The following is a 25,053-nucleotide window of genomic DNA, read 5'->3' as shown; positions in this document are numbered from 1 at the left end:
AACAGACAATATAAACCTGAAACTTAACCACAGTTAACCACATGTGCACACCTACAATAAGAGTACAGTGCATCACCCACCTCAACCACGGCAGTTACCAAGTACAAGAGAAGGAAAAATTTAATGAATATCCTAATAGAGTTAAAATAAAATGAATCAGAAAAATAATAACGTCCCTAAGACCAACTGTAGACCAGTCTTTTGTGGCGATTTTAGAGAGCTTTCCTGCAACACACAGACAAGACCACCGGTCGTGACAGAGACGCCCCATGAGAAATAAAATAAAGATACGAAACAGGTAGCAGAAAGTCATCAAGATCCATTTTATAAAGGTTTAAGGAAATTAGAACAGCATCGAAAACCGGAAAAAGAGTCAAAAAAATTGGAAATTTGTGGTAAGGTCTTATGGGACCAAACTGCTGAGGTCTTCGGTCACTAAGCTTACACACTACTTAACTTAAACTAACTTACGCCAAGGACGACACACACACACCCATGCCCGAGGGAGGATCGAAGCTCCGACGGGGGAAGACGCCTCAGACCGACCGGCTACCCCGCGCGGCAAAACGAGTCGACCTACTTTCATAAGGCAGTGCGATAACAAAAATGAAATAAAAGGAACGTGCATGGAGTCAACATATCGAGTAACACCTACTGTAACTGCCCACGAAATGTGCTGAAATTTCTTAAATTTGGAGTCTCAAAGAAAACTTATTATTAGTACTGCAAGCCATGAAAGGTCTATTACAAGTGAAGAGTATCGCAGAAAACTGAATAATAGCTACTGATATACTACAAATACCAGACGTGACGATAAGAAGCAGTGGCGTTCTGTCAAACGTACTCTCCACACACACACACACACACACACACACACACACACACACGCAAAATCACAAACGCATTCTTGTGTTGTAACTGCTTTAGTGACTGAGGCAAGGCTGATTAACTGATTCATTATTGTTATTCGGTTCCCTGACCATACAGCCATCTCTTCTGTATTTATTTTATATGAGACTGAACTTAAATTAAGTTACTGGACGGTGCATACACTGTCCAGTCACAGTAATGTGACCACCTTATGTGTTCGACGTCGGTGTGGAATAACCATTCACAGGCAGATGGTGGGAGCAAGAACAGTGGAGGGTATAGAAAGAGTTCTGGGGATGCGCAGCACAGTGCAGTCATTGTCGTAATGTGGAAACAGAGCTAATTATCTGAAGTGCCGCCTTTGTCGAAGTATTCCTTGGATGGCAAAATGGTGCTACCCATAAGCGGCGCCGAGACGTCGCGGGCCATAGATGACAGGGGTGAACGATGGCTGTGGAGACGTATACGGGCGAACATATGTGCAATTCTTGAGCAATGGCCCACTCAGGTGAACGAAGAGGCTACTAACAGCGTCTGCTGAAGAACCGTTCAGCGAACGTTGCTGGGTATCGACTTTCGCAGCAGGCGCCTTGTTCATGCGCCCATGCTGACGGCTGTTCATAGACGACGAAGGCTGGAATTGGCACGCCAGTACCGCAACTGGATGTCCACTGAATCACTTTTATGCTCCATTGGACAGATGATCGTTGGCATATATGACCCTTGCAACAACCGTCGGGGGGTTCCAGAACAGAGGAGGGAACGTTATGGTCTGGGGAATGTTTTCGTAACATTTCGTGGATGACCCTGTCATTCTGGAAGATATAATGGGTAAGGAAAGTAGGCATCTACGCTTAGCGACCACGTGCCACCCCCCCCCCCCCCTCCCCTACATGCAGTTTGCTTCTCCTCAGCACGATGGCACCTGCCAGCAGGACAATGCAACGAGTCACACAGCTCGCAGTATACGTGCGTGTTTCTAAGAGCAACAGCGTGAGTTTTCCGTGCTCCCCTGGACACCAAACTCCCAAGATTTAGACCCATTCCAGAATCTGTGGGTCCACCTCGATCGGACTGTTCGCGTCGTGGTTTCTACACCAAGAAATCTAATGAATCTGGCCAAGGTACTGGACTCGGTATTATTCCTCAACCCCGTCGCTGTACTTTCCCGAAACTCACTGACTCTTCCTGTGCTTCTCGAGGTGACCTGCGCTGCAAAAGGTGGTTATTCATGATTTTGACAGGTGGTCATAGTAATGTGTATTGTATTGTATTGTATGTTAACCGGGGGCCTAAAATCGACGGAGATGCTCCGTCCCCGCCACAGCCGCAGTGGTCCACAACCCCACGACGACTAGCGCAGTCCACTTCACCCCTCCGCCGCCCCACACCGAACCCAGGGTTACTGTGCGGTTCGGCCCCCGGTGGACCACCCAGGGAACGTCTGACACCAGACGAGTCTAAGCCCTATGTTTGCGTGGTAGAGTAATGGTGGTGTACGCGTACGTGGAGAGCTTGTTTGCGCAGCAATCGCCGACATAGTGTAACTGAGGCGGAATAAGGGGAACCAGCCCGCATTCGCAGTGGCGGATGGAAAACCGCCTAAAAGCCATCCACAGACTGGCCACTTCACCGGAACTCGACACAAATCCGCCGGCCGGATTCGTGCCGGGGACCAGGCGCTCCTTCCCGCCCGGGAAGCCGTGCGTTAGACCACACGGCCAACCGGGCGGGCCATAGTAATGTGACCGGACAGTCTATAATAGCTGTGACTATTTAAATTCATATTTTACGATATTAAGAGTTACTGCAGCTATGGTAGTAGATCTGTATCAACGTCTACATCCAAAGCGTGGAAACCTCTGCGAAGTGCATGGCAAAGGGTACTTCCGTTGTACGGAATGTAGGGTTTCTTCCCGTTCTAATCCAATGTGGAACGCGGTACGAAAAACTCTTTAAATGCTTCTGTTAGCGCTTTAGATTATCTAACCATACCTTCAAGGTGCCTACAGCAGTGATACGTAGGAAGTTCTGGTATATTCCTAGACTCCTCACTTAATACTGGTTCCCGAAACGTCCTAAGCACGAACTGTCATCTGTTTTGAAGCGTTCCTTTCTTTGACTTTTTCGAGGGATCTTTCGACAAGATTTTGCTACAGTAGTCATTGAAGGCTTGATCAATTGCTCTTTTAACAGCCAAACGTGTTTCATTCAGCTTCTCTCTGTCCCTGTTATCAGCACTAGCTGCAAACTGTTCAAATTTATAGTTTTCGCATTACTTACTATGCATGTCTTAAGGAACTGCTTATGAACATCATCCGAACGTGTATTTTTTCTCTGCTGGGACGTGGTTTAGACACCTCACCACCACTGCAGCCCACAACTAATGTACGAGGCAGACAATAATGAAATGCTTCCTAAGACACGGTCACTCCCTACTGGCGCAATATTTGGAAACAATTTACATACTAAATGAACACAGCGTAACTGAAAGCGGTGGCATCAAATATTCATAGCATCGTGTTAATCCTAACTAACTAGGACTCTAGACTTATGCCACAAAACGGAAATTTCCAATTTGTCCACCGGTGGTACAAGTATAGGATTAGTAAGCAATTCTAGTGCTCATAATGAAAGATAAGCCAGATAAATGTTTGTGAAGGCAAATGCATTGTAATTAAATTTGTCACGACTCAAGAGGTACTACTCAGTATTTCCCATATAACTTCAGAATATATAGTCTAACAAAAATAAATAAATAAACTCAAGACGTAGACACATTCTTTTTTCTGAAAGTGCAAACAAATCCCAATGTGGATTGGAAAACTCACACCTCAGAGTAATGAAGCATCCTACTTGAGATACATTTCCAATACGCATGGCTACAACGGTATATGATTTTAGAAAACTGATTTATTCTGCATAGTTACATACTCTAGTTATTATGCACACATCAAAAAAGTTTTGCATCACCCCGGTTCCCAGAACTCCTGAATATACAAGTTGACTGTGGATATTGTATCACAGACACAGTCCCTTTGATTGCTCACCGGCCGAAGTGGCCGTGCGGTTAAAGGCGCTGCAGTCTGGAACCGCAAGACCGCTACGGTCGCAGGTTCGAATCCTGCCTCGGGCATGGATGTTTGTGATGTCCTTAGGTTAGTTAGGTTTAACTAGTTCTAAGTTCTAGGGGACTAATGACCTCAGAAGTTGAGTCCCATAGTGCTCAGAGCCATTTGAACCATTTTTTTGATTGCTCAGAGATGTCACTAAAACCGCCCACAGATGTAAACTTCCATGCATGAGAAGCGCCTATTAGACGGAGGGAGTCCGACAGCCGGTCAGTTCCAGTCAATCCATGAGGAAGGAGGTACACGGCTCGTGTTGTCTGTAGTTCAACCATGCCTAGACGGTCAATACCGCGGTTCGATCGCGTCCGCATTGTTACTTTGTGCCTGGAAGAGCTTTCAACAAGGGAAGAGTCCAGGCGTCATCAGCGCCCGTACAAGGTCCCAATTACTGCACAGTCTAATTTTTTACGCAGTCCACTATCACGAAAGATGATGATGATGATGATGAAATGATGAAGACAACAAAAACACCCAGTCCTCCGGCAGAGAACATCCCCAATCCGGCCGGGAATCGAACCTGGGATCCCGTGATCCAGAGGCAGCAACGCTAGCCACTAGACCCCGAGCTCCGGACACAGGAACTGTCGATGATATGCCTCGCTCAGGCTGCCCAAGGGCTACTACTGCAGTGGATGACCACTACCTGCGGATTATGGCTCGGAAGAACCCTGACAGCAACGGCACCATGTTGGATAATGAGTTTCGTGCAGCCACAGGACGTCATGTTAAGACTCAAACTGTGCGCAATAGGCTGCATGATGCCCAACTTCACTCACGACGTCCATGGCGAGCTCCATATTTGCAACCAAGACACCGTGCAGCGCGGTACAGGTGGGGCCTACAACATGCCGAATGGATCGCTCACGACTGGCATCACGTTCTCCTCACCGATGAGTGTCGCATATGCCTTCAACCAGACAGTCATCGGAGACGTGTTTGGAGGCAACCTGGTCAGGCTGAACGCTTTAGACACGTTGTCCAGGGAGTGCAGCAAGATGGAGGTTCCCTGCTGTTTTGGGGTGGCATTATGTGGGGCCGACGTACGCCGCTGCTGGTCATGGAAGGCGCCGTAATGGCTGTACGATACGTGAATGCCATCCTCCGACCGATAGTGCATCCATATCGCCAGTATATTGGCGAAGCATTCGTCTTCATGGACGACAATTCGTGGCCCCATCGTGCACATTTTGTGGATGACTTCCTTCAGGATAACCACATCGCTCGACTAGAGTGGCCAGCATGTTCTTCAGACATGAAACCTATCGAATGTGCCTGGGATAGATTGAAAAGGGCTGTTTATGGACGACGTGACGCGCCAACCACTCTGAGGGACCTACGCCGAATCGCCGTTGAAGAATTGGACAATCTGGACCAACAGTGCCCTCATAAACTTGTGGATAGCATGCCAAGACGAATACAGGCTTGCGTCTATGCAACAGGACATGCTACTGGGTATTAGATGTACTACTGATGTATACAGCAATCTGGACCACCACCTCTGAAGGTCTCACTGTACGGTGGTACAACATGCCATGCGTGGTTCTCATGAGCAATAAAGAGGGTGGAAGTGATGTTTATGTTGATCTCTATTCCAATTTTCTGTACAGGTTCCGCAACTCTCGGAACCGGGGTGATGCAAAACTTCTTTTGTGTGTGTGGAAGAAGTTTTTTTTCTTAAGAACCCTACTTAGAACCAGCATTTTCAGGACGCAGAGACGTACTGAAAGAAGTGAATTTGGTCTTACAGCCAAAACGTTCTGCAGACTCCTAGTGCTGGCAACAGTCACTACGTTTGATTTATTTGTTTACATTTATTCGCTTCTTTACTATTTTACGAAGTTCACAGGAACTCTCCCGTACATCGTCCTCTAGTGGTGCTCCTGCTACAATTTATATCGCTATTTCCAGTCCCTGTTCTACAGGCGAACAGCTGTACAAACGGATCCAGTATGAACAGGTCCATAAAACTTTTTAGTTCCTAACGTTTCGCCCAGACTTGCATTGGACATCATCAGAAGTGCTCCTGGTTCCTCTGACAGATAGATTGGACGTTAGAGAGCGACATAAATACAGTGACTAAGGAGCGTGGTTGACAGAGATACTATCACAATGTCATCTGTCTGTCTAGAGCTACTGTTTAAAAGCCTTAATTATCGTGACGTCTTGTCTTTGTTAAAACGGCCCCCATTGTTATATGGTTCGATGGATGCTGTGTGTAGCCGTGGATAATAGTCTCGTCACTATAGATAAAATTTTAGTTTTGAAAAAGTTCACTTCATCGTTTTCTGACCGTTGAGCATGCTCTGATACAGCAGATTTTTCTATTTCCTATAGTCGACAAACACGTTTGTGTTCTTCCATATATGTATTTATGCTTCTCTTTGTTTTTCTGTTGTAAACCTTACCATACACACATAGAACCTTATATACCTCGCATAGCGACAGAGGAGGACCATTATCCTTTACATATCTGAGGGCCTGAAATATACTATTGTGCAGAAGTTAAGGACGAAGGTAACTTTCGCATATTGTGTCACTGCTAAGTATTATAGCTCGATGAAACTTGGACCATAGACAGGTAGAACTCTTACAATATAGTACAAAAGGTAATTGAAGGAAATACGCAGTGAGAGGAATAGAAACGTCCTCTTACTTCAAAGACTGTACTTACATTGAAGTCACTGTGATTTATGATGATCTCGCCAGCATTATAAAAAGCGAGACATGATTCTTAATAGCGTATGTGATCACCACCGTCGGCTGTGCATACCATGGAAAGCGGTTTAACACTGGCCGCAATGTTGGTATGAAGGTCTTGAGGTAGGCTTTCCAGTCCTTCACCAGCGCAGTTGACAATCGCTGGACGGTCGCTTGTGCATGTGGACGCGCATAATACGTGTCCTCAACGCGTACCACACGAGATCGATGGTATCTGAGTCGGTGGAACGGGCAGGGCAGTCCATTCACCGAGTATCCTCTCGTTCCAAGAGCTCCATCACATGTGCCGTTCGTTGCAGTCGCGCATTGTTATCCATAAAAATTGAGTTATGGTGAAATGCACCCATGAAGAAACGTACATGGGGAAGGAGTACAGCATTACCATAACACTGACAGGTTAGCGTAACGTGTTCAAAGATTTGGACGTCAGTACGCCCATGTGACATTATGCCTCTTGACACCGAAATACCAAGGCCATCGAAACGATCATGTTTGACATTGTTCCTGGGTGCATTACATGTTCTCACATCTCCCCGCATGAGAATTCTTCCATCATTGTTGAACATGATTGTTTTGTTGGCCCGAGTCTTATGCTGTAGGGAGGTACAGAGTTGCATGGGCGCACTGACTTGCGCATTCTTGAAGACGATACACTCAGTGGTCTATATTATTGTGACACCGTACTCCTTCCTCATGTACCAGGGTAAGTCAATTGTCATCCGCAATTTAGTTATATTTTTGTTTATTTTGGTGGTACTGTCGTTTTATGTTGATGACACATGCTTTGTTTATTTGTTGTTACATTTTTGCAATTTTCAAGCTGCTAGGTTAGTTTCGATACCCGTGTTGTTAATTATGGTTGCTCCGCTGTCTATTTGCACCAAAGAAGAGCAACGTTCATTCATCCGTTTTTTGTGGTCGGAAGGTGTATCAGGGGCCGAAATTCATCGAAGACCTTCGGTACAGTACGGGACCAGTGTTTTGCCACAACGGAGTGTCTACGAAATGATTGAAAAATTCCGAAATGGTCGCACACATGTTACGCACGGTGAAGGAGCCGGACTATCATTTACCGTCACAAATAAAGAAACCGTTGAGCGTTCACGTGAAATGATTATCTTAGACAGATGATTAACAATTCATGAGGTTCAAATGGTTCAAATGGCTCTGAGCACTATGGGACTTAACATCTGCGGTCATCAGTCCCCTAGAACTTAGAACTACTTAAACCTAACTAACCTAAGGGCATCACAAACATCCATGCCCGAGGCAGGATTTGAACCTGCGACCGTAGCAGTCGCGCGGTTCCGGACTGAGCACCTAGAACCGCTAGACCACCGCGGCCGGCATTCATGAAGTGGCACATCCTCTGCAAATTAGTCACGGTTCTGCCTACGAAATCATCCACAACAGACTTGGGTTTCATAAAGCTTGTGCCGGCCGCTGTGGCCGAGGGGTTCTAGGTGCTTCCGTCCGGAACCACGCGACTGCTACGGTCGCAGGTTCGAATCCTGCCTCGAGCATGGATGTGTGTGATGTCCTTAGGTTAGTTAAGTTTAAGTAGTTCAAAGTTCTAGGGGACTAATGACCTCAGATATTAAGTCCCACAGTGCTCAGATCCATTTGAACCATAAGGTTTGTGCAAGATGGGTCCCAAAACAGCTCACACAGTTGCATAAACAAACGCGCTTTGACATGTGCAAAAAACATTTCGATCGCTATGGTAACGAAGGGGACAACTTCTTAGACAGGATCATTACTGGTGACGAAAGATGGATCCATCATTAGGAGCCGGAGAGTAAACGGCAGAGTATAGAATAGAAACATCCAAATTCGCCGTAAAAGAAAAAGTTCAAGACCGAACCGTCCACAGGAAAACTGATGCTTACGGTTTTTTGGGACGCACAAGGTCCACTACTGGAACATTACGGGGAACGTGGCACAAAAATAAACAGTGTACGTTACAGTGAGATGCTTACTGCGAGACTAAAGCCTACAATTCGAAGGAAACGCCGAGGATTGCTGTCAAAAGACGTTGTGTTCTTGCACGACAATTCCCGTCCACATACTGCTGCCCACACTGCTGAAACGCTCCAGAATAGAAGTACTGGATCATCCTCCAAATAGTCGCGATCTTGCCTCTTCTGACTATCACTTGTTTGGTTCTGTCAGACAGGCATTAAGGGGGCGCCGATTTGCCTCGGACTAAGCAGTGAAAGAAGCGGTGCATTCCTGGCTCGCAGCTCAACCGAGAACCTTGTTTTATGAGGGCTTCAGGAAGCTTGTACAACTATGTACAAAGTGCGTTGAAACGCAAGGAGACTACGTCGAAAAATGATGTTCTTGTATGGTTCCTATTTGATTACAATAAAATTTAATAACTACTTCGCGGATAATAATTGAGTTACCCTCGTACTTCTTTTCAGGAGTACATTCGGCCCCAGCTTCATGTTTATGGATGACCATGCGTCATGTAGATGAGCTCTTGTATCGAGAGTATATTCGGCGAATGGACGTGCTTATCCGTTTCCCATACACAGATGCCACCGAACACGACTAAAACGCGTTGGGAAACGTACTGCGGCATGTCCACGTGCACCAACAACCACTCAGCGACTGCCAGCTGCAGTGATGGGGGACTGGAACGCCCTACCGTCAGAACTCCTTAGCAACGTTGTGGCCAACATGGTAGGACATTGCCGTTCGTGGTAATCACACACCCTCTTAAGAACCATGACGCGCCTTTTTTAATGTCCAGGAGACCATCGTACACGGCGATGACTTCAGTATAACCACAGTCTAAGAAGAAGAAGATCATTTCTGTTCGTGTGATTGCGTATTTCCTTTAGTTCTCTTCTGTATTGTTGCAGTTAATTCTGTGTGTGGTCGAAGTTCCATCGAGCTACGTTACTTGGCAGTGACACATCATGCAAAATCGTACTTCAGTTTTCCATTGCTGGTCTAAAAACGAGCATACAGCCCACAAGAATCACTAGTGGTTGAGAAAACCTTCTTTACATGCTACGGACTGATAATTTTTATTAAAACATTTTTTTACGGTTTATGATAGTACTATTTGTCTTTCAAATTACTTTGAAACACATTATTTCTGCGTACAGTAATTTTCTGGCGTCACTCCCTTCAAATTGCCACTTGTTTTTGGTATATTTCCTTCCTCGTTTCTGCATTACGTCATCGTGACCACCAATGCCGATGACATTTTGTGTGGCGTTGTGCGGCAGTCCCCCCACGAACGACTGTTTCTGTCTGAACGTAGCTATGTAAGGGCCGAACACACTAATGGCGCAATACGCGTGCAGTGTAGCACTGATAATGGTGGAGCACAGCACGGCTGCTCCAGAATGAAGGACAGAAGAGCCTCCGTGTATTCTCTCCCCTGTGACTCGTACGGCAGGAGTGGTCCGAAGATTCATCGTTACGTAACGACAGCCATTCCTCGCTGTCTGTACGGCCACAGAATCCTCTTTATTTGTTTTCATCGCCGTCGGGAAGAGACGTATAAAAAATGTTGAATGTTTCAGGAAATGAATTAGGCCATAACTCTCCCAAACGGCCATACTGCAGATTTATTCCACAGTGACGCCCACACAAACAGACACACACACACACACACACACACACACACACACACACACACACTAACACATGGAGTCCATAGTCGTGAGATCCATTTTTTCTGCCCTGTTTTCGGTTAGATAAATGTTCCACTGCAATCTGAAGGAGTTCTTCATCCTTTATATTTCAAAACATCCCTTTTCAGGCCAACTTAGTATACAACGTTGTCAAGCCTATGCTTACATTTAATGTTATCAAGGCTTTGCAAGAGTGTAGAATAAACCAGGCTATTTACTTTAAGGTCAATAAAGACAGAAGGAAATTGTACTGCCGGCCTGGGTGGCCGTGCGGTTCTAGGCGCTACAGTCTGGAACCGAGCGACCACTACGGTCGCAGGTTCGAATCCTGCCTCGGGCATGTATGTGTGTGATGTCCTTAGATTACTTAGGTTTAAGTAGTTCTAAGTACTAGGGGACTGATGATCTCAGAAGTTAAGTCCCATAGTGCTCAGAGCCAATTGAACCATTTTGAAATTGTACTTTTGTTTAAAAATACTAAAGAAAAGGAAAATAAATAAACAAATCTTGTATATATGTCATTGCTAAATGCTGACGATTTATTTGGCAAGTTGCAGTTAATTTAGTGCTCTGATGTTCATAATGAGCTGCATTTTCTCCTAAAAATGTTGACTGCAGTACACCTTATGACATACATCGCATTTGAAGACTTATGTCCTTAATACTTCAGTAGGCAATGCTATAAAATTTTGAGAAAATGTTATTTTGATGTTTCTTTTGAGTAAATGTGGCTCTCAGTACGTAGTGACAGATTTAAATAAATTTCTTTTTTTATTTAGTAAGATACAAAATATTTCCCTCAACTAAATATGTTCTTCCAGAGATTAAAATATTAATTTACTCTTACGTAAATCAAAGCAAACGTGCCTGTATTACCAACCTGAGAAAGACTGCTTGAATTCCATACTAAACTAATTATGTATATAGACAGTTCATCCATCCTAGTAATCTAGAACCAAACGCTTTTCCCCCGTTATCGACCTTGGTACTAGGAAGATAACGGTTATGGGAATTACAATAATTCCGAGAAATTTTTAAATTTTGTTTGAAGTAAAATAAGAAATGACAAAATAAATATCTTTTCGTCTGATGTAATTACAAATTGACAATTTTCTGATTTTTTTCCCTTTACTCGAACTGGGAAACCTTGCTTCTTCCCAAATATCATGATTGTAGGCCAACGGGAAGTACCTTGTAAGGTTTGACGAAACAGTTTGCGAGTATCAAAAATTGTGACATAAACGTCCGTGTATTTTGATTAAATTGTCTTAGAAGCCTCAATTTTTTGAAGTGGAGAGGGACCTTAGACCTTAGTAGTGACATAAATTTCAACTTGATACGTCTACTCGATCCTGAGACAAAGATTTTTTAACAGTCAGACAAGCAGACAGACGGACGTGCTTCGAAATGATTCTGTTACGGTTCTGTGTTTACCGACTGAGACACGTAAACCTAAAATCAAAAACAAGGAAAACAAAAAAATTAACAAGAGTCCGTGTCATCGGATAATTCGTAGCTGTCTCCAACCTAGCGCAAATGTGTCATGTGCTGACGAAATACAGCGCTACGAAGATAGGCCTTACCAACCAGTATGTAGCCGGTGGGTGACTACGGTGACTGATACGAAGACAAAACTTCCAGTTGAGATATACGGTGCGAGTGAGTCCATGATGTAATAATAGCGCTGAAGATACTCTTACCAAAGACTGACGTAATCAGGCAGCTGCAACGTTGTTGGCGCCAATGGACGTGTTTGTCGAATATCGAGAGTAGACGAAAGAGCCCCAGTGAAATGCGTGCAATTTTAAGATATGGGCAGACGAAGAGTCTGTCACGCGCATCCTATCGAAATGGATTGCAGCCTTGTGTATAGGGGGGAAGTTTTGCAGAAGGAACACAATTGTGAAGAAGTATTCAAGCCGAAGGAGTTTTTAAGTATATTAAGTACGTATTGCTACGGAATTATGCGTTCGCAGATACACACTAGCTATTATAGTAAATGGCACATGGCTTCTTTCAAAGGCGATCGTCTTTGAAATTCGTTTACCATGAGAAATCATAAACTATATCGGGTGAAGTAACGCAATAAATGAATTTCGCAATGCGAAAATTTATTTAATTATCTGAGGATGAGGCGAACGGGAATTTCAGATTGTAGAGCTGAGTCCCAATGTTTAGGGCCCTTTTTCGTTCTCTAAAATGTCGATACTAGTAATAGGATAACCGAAAGCAGAACTAGGCTCACCGGTTATATGATAGTCAACTGTGATTTTGATGTACGAAACCCTTTCACTCGTTGTCGTTGGAAATACATGTTGTTTGAGAGCAACATTCTGAACTGAAAGATTATGTTAATGAATTTCGAGAGGAATGAAAAATTTTTCTTCTTTGTGAAATTGTGGCAATTATACTGAAGCAAGAGACTTCATGGGTGCAAGTGGTATACAGGTGACAGCATTGCGACACCACTTGGTGAGTCTGGGACAACCAGTGTCACTGACGTAATTCAGTGCGAGACAATACGAAGACACAAGGGATGACTTGGCAGAAAACACTGCAAAGACTGGGTCTTATGGAAGCTTGGTTAACATACGGTCCCAGTGGACAGTGAAACTTGTATTAATTTATCCGGTACCACAAGAACAATTGAGTATCCGCAGAACGGCGAATTACTTATGATTTCCTCGAGTGACGCATTATAATTATGATACATAACACGGCGCCGAGGAACGTATGATACGTAGCACGGCGCCGTGGAACGAATCCACCAGATCAGATGGGCTTCTTACAGAATTTTATTTCCGATTGTGACACATTTTAGGACCACAAGTACACAGCTTGACAATAGAGTGAATCACCCAGAAGCACACGTGGAAACGAAACGAAAATTTAGAGGATTATGTTGTTATTTCAGTGATTACAAAATCGAGTCACGTTTCGGAAGAACTTGGCAGTTTAAGACTATTTATCAATATGACGTTGTACCACCAATGGTCTGGACGCATGCACTTATTCTTTTGGGAAGGATGTCGTAACGTCGGTGTTGTTTCTTCTGAGGAGAGCAGACTCAGTTGTTGCAACCGGTCCATGACATCGCGGACACTGGCAGTGGAACAAAGTTGACGGCTTAGGTGGCCCTCGACACGTTCCATCCGGGACAGGTTTGGAAATACTGATGGCCACCAGAGTGTGTCATCATCAGACAGACTGTTCATGGAGACACGTACCACATACGGACGAGCACAGTCTTGCTGCAAAATGTCACCATGGTACTGTTGCAAAAGTTGAAACACACTTGGAGGGATGTCCGTGATGTACCGTTGTGCCGTCAGAGTCCCCCCAATGGCTGCCATCCGTGACCTGGAGTCATACCTGATCTCTCCCCAAACCACGACGCCAGGAGTAGCACAGTTATGCTTCTACAAAATATTGGAAGAGTGGGACCCATCCACAGGTCAGCGCAGAACTGCGCTTCATCGCTGAACAGAGCTCCACGCCATTCATTAGCAGTCCATGCTTGCCAGTCACAGCACCATTACTGACAGAGTCGTTTGTGTTGTGATGTTAACGGGAGCTTAGGGTTGGGGCGGTAATTTCTTAGTCCGACTGCTGATGGTATCCCACCAGTGGTGCGGGAAAACACAGAATGTTGCAGGGAGTCCATTACCCGTTCTCGGGTGACAGGTGCACGATTGAAGTGGTTACGATGTGTTTCGTGCACAATACGTTCATCCTCTCTTGTGGTGGTTGGGCGTGGTCGACCAGAACACTGACTTCGAGTATGGCTGCCATCACGTTCCCATGCTTTCCAGCATCGGGCCACTGTCACATCAATGGCTCAGCTCTCTAAATATTGCTTGATTCTACCAGTCGACCAAATGGAGACCCTCAATGCGACTACTTTCGAACTCTCTCAGGTGCTGATAACGCTATCTCATACGAGTACGTGGCATCTCCTTGTCAAACGTGTGTGAATTCCTAAGGGACCAAACTGCTGAGGTCATCGATCCCTAGACCTGCACACTACTTAAACTAACTTCAACTGCGCTAAGAACAACACACACGCACCCGAGGGAGGACTCGAACCTTCGGCGGGAGAGGTCGATCTCCTTGTCCTTCACACTTATCACTCAACATATGACGTTGCCCACACCCCTTTATACCGTGACAGGCCCGATAACAACGCTCAACACGAACAACATTAATACACTCTGGCGGTTGTTCTATCTATCACTCTATCATTTACATACCCGCCGATGTGTTGTACGTGTACGAAGTGCTTCAAGTTTCTGTCAGGCACTGTCACAATTGCATATAACGAAATCTTGAAGGGAACAAAGTTCACCGAGTTCACTGCAAAAGTAAAAAATTACGAAAAATAGCTGAAGGCCTATAACACAATAAAACACAACCTTACGTCAGTACACATATCACGAATCTATGTATAAAATAACATCCGACCAACGTTCAGCTACAAAATGCGTATCGATACACGTCCGCGTGGATGCGGACACTCGCAGATATTTCTTCTGACAATCTCCGGTAGTAATCACGTTGTGGTTAAGAATTAAAAGATACTGTCAATGCTGTCATACGATTTTCATCAAATCGTGTAACTTGTGGTAAATGAACGCGTATGCATGAAGTACGAATTTGGAACATATAGGTACTGTGTTCCAAGAACATAAAATAACTCGAAGGGGACAATGTATTAACACAAAAGCAACGCGGATTCAGAAAATTTCATTCTTGTCATACGCAAATGGTCCTTTTTTTTACACGAAGTAACGAGTATTAGCGACAGGGCTCTAAATCTATTCCAAATTATTAGATTTCAAGAAGGCTTTTGATACTGTTCGTCACAATTGTCTTCAAATTAAATGACGTGTCCATGGAGTATCGTCTCACATGGGCGATAGAATTCGTGATTTCCTGTCAGAAAGGTCACACTTCGTAGTGACTGACGGGAAGTAAAACAGAAGTGATGTCCGGGATTCGCCAAAGAAGTGTTATAGGTCCTGTGATATTCTTAATCATTATAAAGAAAGAGACAATCTGAGCTCGACTTTTGGGTTCCTTGCAGGTGATGCTGACGTTCACCGTTTGGTAACCTTATCAGAAGATCGAAACTAATCACAAACTGATTTACGCAAGATACGTGCACGCTGCGACAACTGACAATTGGCCCTAAAGACTAAAAGCGTGAGGTCCTCCATATGAGCACTAAAACGAATCCGTTAAATTTCGGTGCACAACAAATCACACAAATTTAAAGGTTTTCCATTCAGCTAAACACCTAGGAATTACAGTCACGAACAACTCAAGTTGTAAGGATTACATAGAAATGTTATGCAGAAAATGAACCACAGACAGCAATTCATTGACACAATACTTAGAAGATACAACAGGTCTTCAAGTGTACTAAAGAGACTACCTACACTACGCTTGTCCGTCCTCTGCTACAATATTGCTGTACAGCGTGGAATACTTACGAGTATGCTCGTAGTACTGACGAAGGATATAGAGAAAGCCCAAAGAACGGCAGCTCGTTTTGGTCAAGGAAGAGAGTACCACGGATATGATACACGAGTTGGGGTATCAATAATTAAAACAAAGGCGTTTTTCGTTGCGGCGAGAAATTCTGACCAATTTACAACCACCAACTTTCTGCTCCGAACTTTTTACTCACTCCTCCCTGCATGGGACGAAATCACCATGATCATGAGGTCAGGGCTCGCACTGAAAGATTTAGGTGTACATTTTTCTCAACTACTGTTCGATAGTGGTTTTATGAAACAATAGCCAGACACTTAAGTATGAATTACAGAACAGTCCTGAAGATGTGGACGTAGAAGCAGCACCGCACGTCCGCACGTCGGCTGTAGTGGTAGTAGAAAAACAAAACGCCTGTGGTCATTCTTGAAATACGTGTTAAGATATATCGTTTCGTTCTTTTCTTGTGGCTTTAGACGCTATTCCTGCATCGGAACGGAGTAGCACAATATAGGTTTGTGAAGAAGGACAGATTCGTTGGGTGATATGTGATAGCGCTAGAGAAAACGACATGTTCTTCTTCCTGGATTTCCACACTACTGAAATTACGTCTTGAAACTAGCTAGCGGACTAAAACTGCATGACTGACTGAGTCTCGAAATCGGGACCTTTGCCTTTCGCGGGCAAGAGCTCTACCAACGGAGCTACCACGCACGATTTAACGGCCCGTTCTCACAGCTTCATTTCCATCAGTACCTCGTCTCCTGCTGTCTCCCTAGCACAGCTGGTAGAGCACTTCCTCAAGAAAGGCAAATGTCCAGAATTCGAGTGCCGTTCTGGTATTAAGTTTTAATCCGCCAGTAAGTTTCATGTCAACACCCACTTCGCTGCAGAGTGAAATTTTCAGTCTCGAACTTATATTTTGTTCCGGTTCTAGCATCCGTGCCTTCAATCTGAATCAGTCCTGTTTCTGTTATAAGGATGAGGCAGAATTAAGGCACTGATGGTAGGAGTACAGTAACAGAGCTCAATCACGTAGTTAACGAAAAAAAATTGCCGCAAAGCTATACGTAAGCTGTTCTAGAATAAACTACTCATTGGGAACTTCGCTTCGTAGCTTGACTCATGCTTTTGTATCACATACGATATAAATAATGCTCGGAATAAAAGCAATGACTATACCAACGTTTCCGTAAAGTAGATTTAAAAGTATTCAGCACATAGCTCGGAAAGCGTAGGACTTTGACAGTATTTGAAATTACCGTGAAGTAACGTAATATGATAAACGAACTGACTAACTAATCCTTAGCGACGTGTAACATGGGACATCTCGCACCACGACTATATTTGACTTCCCAACGTTGCGGAAATGTTTGCAGGAAATTTCAAAAATCCCGTTTCGGTAATTACTACAGAACGTTATAGGTTAATAAGCGTAATGTGTCAAGAACATGGCAGACTATTTAGCTACATTATTTTTCTACGAAATGTATATTACGAGTTCCGTCCGTAAAATATTAAGAAGCGGGTACAAATTTTTTTCTCAGCGAAAGGCCTAAACGGATATGAAGAACAAAAACATTTTGTGCCACTCTTAGAGGCAGAAAGAAATGAGTTTAAACTTAATACGATCAACATTGAAGCATGTCCAGCCGTAATTTAGAGAAAAGTTTGAAAGTCGAGTAAGGAGTTAAGCAGATGAAAATGCCGGCCAGACGCAAACCTATCGTCACAGCTGTGGCGTGCCAAACAGGTTAAAGGGCTTCACAAAATTTCAATAAACGCGGAAGTGACCATAGACATTTTTCTCTTATCCAGGATGACCTGTACCCATCGATGAAGGAATATTTTTTCGATAAAGGGCTCATGTATACCTGACTTGCTTCGCCATGGCCCCTTCGCCAGCTGGATACCTAAGGCTTCTCAAAAGCGAGAGACAGAGTGGGACATAGCTACGTTTTTAAAGATATAAGAACAATAATATATTTTAGAGGCGTTCATCAAGGTTTTCAGCAGTTGCATACATGAAACGCGGAAGAGACTTAATATAAAGAGCACCCCACACGTAACTTGACTCTACGGAGTGTTCCATCCCCTCTGGGCGTATCTGTGTTCTGTAGCAACGGAGCCCTTTTTTAGGAAATTTTATGTGGAATTCGAAGGAATGCATGTATTCGGAGTAAGTATAGTGACAAAAAGCGGAGGAAACAGTAGACGATTACCAGACACTCAGTGTGGAATTATTAAACAGTCACAAGTCGGCAATATTCAATTTCAGCGATACTACAAACAGCTCAAGCACATCACAATTTGTGATGCATATAATGCAAAGAACAGTGGACTTGGGAATACTAATTGGAACGCCTCGCTGCGTCTCATTAAAACTTTCTACCAACGCAACATGTTCGAAAGCTAGACCTTATAGCAGGATCGCATTAGGTTAACACGTAGGTGACAACAAAAATTAGGCACATGGCAGCGATTTTTCCCGCACCATAACCTATCGACAAGTAGATTTCAGTGGCACTCTCATGATACATATTGCTACTACTGTTTTGGTGATCTATTGTAGCTACCCACGCTAGGTTATTCCATGCAAGTCTCTATCGACAAGTAGATTTCAGTGGCACTCTCATGATACTACTGTTTTGGTGATCTATTGTAGCTACCCACGCTAGGTTATCCCATGCAAGTCTCTTCATGTCTGCGTAACTATTATGCCTACATCCAATTGAACCTACCTATTGTAGTCGAGTCTTGGTCTTCCTGTACATCCTTCTCCTCCCCTCCCACACGCAGCTGTCCATATCCAATTATCTATTCCTTGATGCTTCAGGACTGATTTCTTTCACTCAAGTTCTCCCCGATCATTTTCAGACCAACTTTTTGAGTTATTTGATCTATATATCTCATCTGCAGCATTGTTGTGTATCACCGCATTTCTATTCAGTTTTGTCTGTACTAGTTATTTTCCATGAGTCCTTATTCTCATACCATTTTACCGTGTTCTAGAAGTGTATCCTACGTTGAAAATGAAAGATGATAATAATTCACAAAGAATACGACTGTTTTCCGGCCGTGGTGACCGAGCGCTTCTGGGCACTACAGTATGGAACCGCGCGACCGCTACGGTCGCAGGTTCGAATCCTGCCTCGGGGATGGATGTATGTGATGTCCTTAGGTTAGTTCGGTTTAAGTAGTTCTAAGTTCTAGGGGACTGATGAACTTAGAAGTTAAGTCCCATAGTGCTCAGAGCCATTTGAATTTGAATACGTCTGAGACAATTCGTACATTAAGATGATGAATCAGTCTCTGACACATGCTGCCGCCTCACATTTTAACAATTTTTAGTGCCATTTTATATCCATTAGCGTGTTCCACTCATACTGAGCAGCACATTATCAGTTGACAGGTTGGAACTGTCAGACCCAACGTGACTCTGAGTGCCACGGGTGTGCGAGAAGATGGAAAATTCCAGTTCTATACGTTGTCAGCGACGGAATAACGAGGGGCGCTGACAAATGAATTACATCCCACCGCTGCAAAATTAGTTGCCAACGGCCTTGCCGCAGTGGCAACACCCGTTCCCGTCAGATCACCGAAGTTAAGCGTTGTCGAGCTTGCCTAGCACTTTGATGGGTCACCGTCTGGGTTTGCCGAATGCTGTTGGCAAGCGGGGTGCACTCAGCCCTTGTGAAAGGTTGGCTTTAAATTGAAATACATTCGACTGCGGCATAATAGCCCGGGACATTGTATTAACTGTGGTATGGGAGACAGCCTACATAGAAGAGCGCCGAGTTGCTTATGACTCAAGAGCAACGTGGCAAAGAAGGGTGCGCTGGACGAGGACTACATTATGCGTCTGCACTATGTCACACAAACAGCTCCATACATCAAACGTATATAAACACTGCTAAACGAAAACGTTATGACCACTGCCTACTGCGACGTTAGGTGCAGCCTGGTGGCACGTGAAGCGGTACAATAGTATGTAAGTGGAGCAGACACGGATGGGGGTCATCCTAGCGAAGATATCGGCTGCAAATGGTGAAATTCATTGAGATAAGCAACTTTGTCAAAGGACAGATTATTATTACGTAATGTTGTGAATGAGTATATCGAAAACGGCGAATCTGGTCTAGTGTTCACGTGGTACTCTCGTGAGCATCTACGGATAGAGGTAGAAGGACAGTGAAACTACCACTAGGCGCTAAATGTTTGGAGTCCACGACTCTTCACAGAACGTGGAGTTCGGAGGCTTGCCTGCTCTGTGCAGCAGGATAATGGTGATCTGTGGCACATCTGGCGAAAGAGCACAATGCTGGTGTACGCACAAGTGCAAATGGCTCTAAGCACTATAGGACTGAACATCTGAGGTCATCAGTCCCTCAGGCTTAGAACTACTTAAAGGTAACTAAACTAACGACATCACACACATCCATGTGCTAAGCAGGATTCGAACCTGCGACCGTAGCAGCAGCGCGGTTCCGGACTGAAGCTCCTAGAACCACACGGCCACAGCGGCCGGCCACTCACAAGTGCTTCGGAGAACAGCGTTCATCGTACATTGTTGAACATGTAACTCCGCAGCATACCACCCCTACATGTTCACATATTGACCCAACAACCTCGTCAGTTACGATTTCAGTAGGACCATCGACTTTCGACCCTCCCTCAGTGGAAACCTGTTGGCTCTTCGGGTGACTCACATTTATGCAGCATTAGGTCGCTGGCAGTCTCCACAAACGCCGTCATCGAGGTGAACGGCGGCTTGAAACGTGCAGCACGCCACGGACGTAGGCTGGTGGGAGTAGTATCATGCTATGCGAGGCGTTCTTCTGCGCTTGCTTGGGACCTGTAGTAGTAATCGAACGCGCTGATAGCTGCAAAGCACCTACATGCCTTCATATTTAATGCCTTCCCCGACAGTGATGTCATGTCACCTTGCAGCAGTGTAATAATCCATATCTAGGAGCCAGAACCGTGCTACAGCAGTTTGAGGAACATTGTAGTGAGCTCACGTTTATCTCTCGGCGACTATATTCGCCTGACTTAAATCCTATGGAACCCACCTGGGCCGCTATCGGGCACCATCACCGCCTACGCAAATCAACAGCGCGTTATTGACGTGAATTACATGACTTTTGGGTAGACGTCTAATGCCACGTATCTCCACAAACCTACTAAGAAGCTGTCGAATCCCTGATACGCAGAATCAGTTACGTATTTCGTTCCAAAGAAGGATAAACAAGCAGGTAGTCCTAAGGTGTTATCTCAACGATGTAAGTATATACATGGTTCCACTGGGTTTAGGGCTATACCAATTGTTAATGTGTCAGGATTGGCGAGGAAGGGAAAGCAGTAGGCACCCATTGAGGTGATGAAGTTAAACATTTTATGATAGACATGATGGTTTATTTCAGTAAAAAGTGGTTGGAGGCAGGCCTAGAGAAGCCGCCGAAACTGAATGGGCTGCTGCCCAGGAGAGCAGGAGAAGAGAGCGTCTAACCGGGTCGGAAGCTGCCAACAGTAGAGACCCGGCGGCTGGCCGCGACTGCACCCCACACGTGACCACCTCCAAACCTCCCTATTGGACAGCCAAATTGTAGATGCACAGTTCGGTAGCGTTACCTCGTCAGCAACACGTGAGTTTCGAAGTGGTTCTGTCCGGTATAATGAAACGTGACTTACGCGCTGAAACTGGCCGCCAGGCAGAAGCCACTGGCGAACATCAATTGAAATATAAAAAATTAAATTTTTATAATATTACAGACATTCAATAACAGCCCCCGCTGTACACAATGCTTTAAGGACAGATCTCTGCCAGTGAGCATTGAACTATACTGACATGCACCATGTTCGTAGTCAGAGTCAGAGGTGACTTTCGCTCTGCGAACAGGATTTATCGATCACTGAGAGAGAAATGGATTTAAGTATTAGATTTGGGAATTTTGTGAAAGGAGAGATAATACATGTGAAGTTCAGTTTTTGTAATTATTGGATTATTGTTATATGATTCCAGAGAAAGCTTATTTTTTAAGTTTCATTAAATGATACGAAGTCTAAGCAACTGAAACTGCTAATGAGTTCTTTTAAACCAGAGTAATTGTCCACATTACAAGAGTCAATTATTTTCTAATATTTAAAAGGCACTTTGCCTGTGGTCTTGCGGTAGCGTTCTCGCTTCCCGCGCACGAGATCCCGGGTTCGATTCTAGGCGGGGTCAGGGATTGTCCTTGCCTCGAGATGACTGGGTGTTGCGTCGTCTTCACCATCATCATTCATCCCCATTACGGTCGAAGGAAGGCAATGGCAAACCACCTCCGCTAGGACCTCGCCTAGTCAGCGGTGTGCCGCTCCCGCATCGTCCCATACGCTCCTCGGAGTATGGGAACTCATCATCATGAAAAAATTATGAACCAAGAATGATAGCAGTGGTTTTAGAGTACGCACTGCACCTCTGCATACCTCTGTAGTTAGAATTTGTAGCTCTATTATGTAGAGGCTCCGTAGCTAGGAGAGCAGTTTGGACCTAGGTAAGACAAACTGTGTAGAGAACAGACTCTTTCTTTGATTAAATTTCAGTGCCACCAACCTTATTTTCAAACTGAAAATATGGTTCAAATGGCTCTGAGCACTATGGGACTTAACTTCTGATGTCATCAGTCCCATAGAACTTAGAACTACTTAAACCTAACTAACCTAAGGACATCACACACATCCATGCCCGCGGAAGGATTCGAACCTGCGACCGTGCCGCCCTACAGTCTGGAATAGACTGTAGGGCCTAGGACCGCTCGTCCACTCCGGCCGGCGTTTCCAAACTAATCAGTTTTCTTTTATCAAACTTCACAGTCAGGTTTTGTAATTAGAATAAGTTTCAGACAGGGCGCGATTTTCTTAAGATTCTCGGAGCTACATTTATCTCTGCATCCTCGTAGTTGAATTTTCTAACATACAGTCAGCGTCAAGCTGCCTACAGATTCAGATTCACTACCATCCACATAAAACAAATCGAAACAGATACCTTTCAAACTTCCTTCCTTAACTCCCTGTTTATGCGGAAAACGTCTGACGCACTTCACAGGTAACCTGACTGCACTCGCGTGATGCTGGGTCGACCTGCCTTAGCCGAGGCGCCGGCACAGCAGCGGCGAAGAGAGAGCCATCGATTCTGGTCGAATAGACTCCCCCTTGTCCCAGCAAGCCTGCGCCCCAGTTTTTCACCGCCGCTCCAACAGGTTTTCATCCCGCCGATCAGTGCGATGGCGGGCGCCGCTAATCCAATCCCGCGCCACAAACTAACGACGTCTGCCGCAGCTCGCTAAATCCAATAGGCAGAGGCGGCGCAGGCGGCTACGCCATCACGGCGCCGGTAGCGGGCGAGGTGTCCAAGTGGTGGGCTCCCGTCCTCATCGCTGGGTCACCAGCCAGGCACAGCCACAATATGGCGTAAGTTTCAGGGTTCAAACAACAGTTTGTCTCACACTCCAGAATCAGCTTTTATCCATCGGTGGTACGACCGTCGATCAAAACACTCAATCTCGTTTTAAGAATATATTGAGTCTGTGGACCGCGACAAGAAAAAAAAATGAGAACTTTGTAAGCTTTCTATAAAATAACAAGTTTGTTTGTGTGGCCATCCTCCGCAGTAAGCATACACTCCTGGAAATGGAAAAAAGAACACATTGACACCGGTGAGTCAGACCCACCATACTTGCTCCGGACACTGCGAGAGGGCTGTACAAGTAATGATCACACGCACGGCACAGCGGACACACCAGGAACCGCGGTGTTGGCCGTCGAATGGCGCTAGCTGCGCAGCATTTGTGCACCGCCGCCGTCAGTGTCAGCCAGTTTGCCGTGGCATACGGAGCTCCATCGCAGTCTTTAACACTGGTAGCATGCCGCGACAGCGTGGACGTGAACCGTATGTGCAGTTGACGGACTTTGAGCGAGGGCGTATAGTGGGCATGCGGGAGGCCGGGTGGACGTACCGCCGAATTGCTCAACACGTGGGGCGTGAGGTCTCCACAGTACATCGATGTTGTCGCCAGTGGTCGGCGGAAGGTGCACGTGCCCGTCGACCTGGGACCGGACCGTAGCGACGCACGGATGCACGCCAAGACCGTAGGATCCTACGCAGTGCCGTAGGGGACCGCACCGCCACTTCCCAGCAAATTAGAGACACTGTTGCTCCTGGGGTATCGGCGAGGACCATTCGCAACCGTCTCCATGAAGCTGGGCTACGGTCCCGCACACCGTTAGGCCGTCTTCCGCTCACGCCCCAACATCGTGCAGGCCGCCTCCAGTGGTGTCGCGACAGGCGTGAATGTAGGAACGAATGGAGACGTGTCGTCTTCAGCGATGAGAGTCGCTTCTGCCTTGGTGCCAATGATGGTCGTATGCGTGTTTGGCGCCGTGCAGGTGAGCGCCACAATCAGGACTGCATACGACCGAGGCACACAGGGCCAACACCCGGCATCATGGTGTGGGGAGCGATCTCCTACATGGCCGTACACCACTGGTGATCGTCGAGGGGACACTGAATAGTGCACGGTACATCCAAACCGTCATCGAACCCATCGTTCTACCATTCCTAGACCGGGAAGGGAACTTGCTGTTCCAACAGGACAATGCACGTCCGCATGTATCCCGTGCCACCCAACGTGCTCTAGAAGGTGTAAGGCAACTACCCTGGCCAGCGAGATCTCCGGATCTGTCCCCCATTGAGCATGTTTGGGACTGGATGAAGCGTCGTCTCACGCGGTCTGCACGCCCAGCACGAACGCTGGTCCAACTGAGGCGCCAGGTGGAAATGGCATGGCAAGCCGTTCCACAGGACTACATCCGGCATCTCTACGATCGACTCCATGGGAGAATAGCAGCCTGCATTGCTGCGAAAGGCGGATATACACTGTACTAATGCCGACATTGTGCATGCTATGTTGCCTGTGTCTATGTGCCTGTGGTTCTGTCAGTGTGATCATGTGATGTATCTGACCCCAGGAATGTGTCAATAAAGTTTCCCCTTCCTGGGACAATGAATTCACGGTGTTCTTATTTCAATTTGCAGGAGTGTATAAATATTTGTTTGGAAATAAAGCTGCCTTTTCCCGCTACTATCAGTAGGAAAAGGCAGCTTTATTTACAAGACATATACACAACTGGCCATTAAAATTGCTACA

The 25,053-nt window shown here is 45.4% G+C and overlaps 1 protein-coding gene across 1 annotated transcript in view; it reads right to left on the bottom strand.

The window, feature by feature from the left end:
- The window catches only part of LOC126417123 (potassium channel subfamily K member 13-like), a 487,391-nt gene that overhangs the window by 265,022 nt on the left and 197,316 nt on the right, over window positions 1-25,053 (bottom strand). The window lies entirely within an intron of this gene.

This window comes from Schistocerca serialis, chromosome 8 (assembly GCF_023864345.2).
Source record: "Schistocerca serialis cubense isolate TAMUIC-IGC-003099 chromosome 8, iqSchSeri2.2, whole genome shotgun sequence".
NCBI lineage: Eukaryota > Metazoa > Arthropoda > Insecta > Orthoptera > Acrididae > Schistocerca > Schistocerca serialis.
This window is presented reverse-complemented; position numbering and strand designations above follow the sequence as displayed.